At 48.4% G+C, this 2,500-nt stretch overlaps 1 non-coding gene across 1 annotated transcript in view; it reads left to right on the forward strand.

Moving 5' to 3' along the window:
• The first annotated feature begins 2,408 nt into the window (after positions 1 to 2,408).
• LOC135824038 (small subunit ribosomal RNA) overlaps positions 2,409 to 2,500 on the forward strand; it is a 1,809-nt gene continuing 1,717 nt past the window's right edge. Inside the window, exon 1 of the ribosomal RNA XR_010554835.1 lies at positions 2,409 to 2,500. This exon is cut by the window's right edge and continues 1,717 nt beyond it. This is a non-coding gene — a ribosomal RNA (small subunit ribosomal RNA).

The raw sequence follows: 2,500 nt of genomic DNA on the forward strand, positions 1-2,500 counted from the left end.
GCAGCTGACCATACACCAGTAGCACCAGGCGTGAATGATGCGCGGATACAACGCATTGAGAGTGTTCGACCATACGGCACGGGCACGCACATTTCCCACAGCCCGGCCGCGAACACCTTCACCTCCCCTCATAGGTAGCACTGCACTTGCACACCGCATCATCTATCGACCCTTCGAAAATTCCCGTACGCCTTTTGAACCCTCCCAGACCGGATCCCAGAGTCGTACGGTACATCAAAAGTTGTCTAATTTTGAGTTCTGTCCGTTTCCAAGAAGAACCAGCAAGAAAGATGTTCGCCGTGAATTTCTCGTGGCTTTTCCGTGTTTACACCATAGGGAGTTGGAGAATTTCTTGGACTTAGAAAATTTTCCACACTCACGCATAGACAGTCATGTATACATGTACAAGGTACATGACGTACATTGTGCATATACATGTGCATGCACATGTTCCCCTATCCCAGGCTACATGACTTGTACAATGTCGCGTACATGCATGTACACTGCTACTAGAAGTAGTGCTTACCCTAAGTGACAGTCATGACGGTACGTCTCACACCTCACACTCCCTACACGCACACTGTGCCGCCAGCTACATGACTCTGTACAGTGCAGTGATGCTTGCGCTAACTGACATGACTGTGACATAATTTGTATTACCTCACACTCCATGATTGTGCACGCTGTCCCAGTCACACGTGCACTACTGGCACTGCGCCGGTGCTTTTCAACCTTACTGACATCAAGGTACTACTACTCAGTAGATGATCTCACGTCTCACACCCCACATTCTTGTGCGAACAACACTATCCCAGCTAGCTACATGTCACACTACTGCTGGCGCTAACTGACTGTGTTGCACTACTTCTCACACCTTGCACTCCACTATGCACACTGTCCTTGCTCTTCGAACTACACCTACATGACGATTGTATGCTAACTCTTTGAGTAGCACCGGCTGGCAGTGTCACACCTAAACCCGTAGGTGCTATGAATGGCACAGCATTCATCGTCACATTCGTTTGCACTACTTCTTCCTTGAGATTTTCAAAATGGCCCTATCTCTACTACGCTGGGGACAAAATTAGCCCCCAGCCTTGAAACTACTGAACCGTCACTTGTGCACTGCATGTTCATCTTCTCACGCGCTCATTACCATCATCATCTCGAGCATTTTCAAAAAGAAAATTTTTGTTTGAAAAATCAAAAATTTCGTCTTCTCACGCGCTCGCATGATCATCATCTCTAGCATTTTTTCAAAAAAAAAATTAAAAATCCAAAAATCCAAAATTTCACCTTCACATCATCATCATCATCATCATCATCGGTAGCATTTTCAACCAAAAAAAAAAAATCCAAAATTCCAAAATTTTCTAAGTCCAAGAAATTCTCCAACTCCCTATGGTGTAAACACGGGAAAGCCACGAGAAATTGGCCATGAGGTTCTTTCGGGCATATTTCTTTGGCCACAGGATAGAACTCAAAATTAGACAACTTTTGATGTACCGTACGACTCTGGGATCCGGTCTGGGAGGGTTCAAAAGGCGTACGGGAATTTTCGAAGGGTCGATAGATGATGCGGTGTGCAGGTGCAGTGCTACCTATGAGGGGGGATGAGGAGTTATGAGTCTGGAGCCGGATGGCATCGATCAGTGTAAAAACTGGTCAGACGGTGTCTACAGGGTTTTCGGGTGCACTTCTCATCGGCTGAGCGTTCGGTGGCGATTTCATTCGGATGTAATCACATGCGAGTGGTGCCCTGCGATACCACTTTGATGGGTCGTAGGGGTCGTAGCCGAAACAGTTACAGCGTGGACGAAGGCGATTTTCGTGTGCAATGGTAAAGCGATTTTGGCTCTGAGCCAATGTTGTCTGAGCCGGGCACATGAAAAAGTCCTAAACAAACCTTGCGGTTGTGTTGGGCTGAAGTGAGTTGAAAGCTTGCTTGGTGTTTCGGTTGGCTTGGCGTGGTAGTCAGAAGAGCAGTCGTTCCTAGGAACACTGATCGGCTGATCCCGCATCAAACGATTGTCGTTGAGCGCAACGTCGTCCCTGATTTCTGTGATTCCCGCTGGCAGCATCGTGCACAACGCACAGCTGTCGGTTAACTCGGGTTGAATGAGGTCTGTCTGGGCGCGTGCGTGGCAATCGTCGAGAATTGTGTGGAAGACGTGGCAAACAGGCGCGGTTAGGGAGGAATCGATGGCGTGCGAGCGCTTGAGGTTGCTTCTACCGAGAAACGACCGTGGGGCTGCTGTCCCTGCACTGAATTGGGCTTGCCACGCGAGAAACGAGTGGACTTCTTCCGAGGCTCGTCGTTTTCACGTCTGTGTGCACGGCACTAACAATGTGCAACCGATGCCCGTGCTTCTGTAAAAGGTCGTGCGGGTGGTCGGTAGAAGGTCAGATATCTGGTTGATCCTGCCAGTAGTCATATGCTTGTCTCAAAGATTAAGCCATGCATGTCTAAGTATAAGCGTTCTTATACCGTGAAACTGCG

Source organism: Sycon ciliatum, chromosome 8, assembly GCF_964019385.1.
Source record: "Sycon ciliatum chromosome 8, ocSycCili1.1, whole genome shotgun sequence".
Taxonomy (NCBI): Eukaryota; Metazoa; Porifera; class Calcarea; order Leucosolenida; family Sycettidae; genus Sycon; species Sycon ciliatum.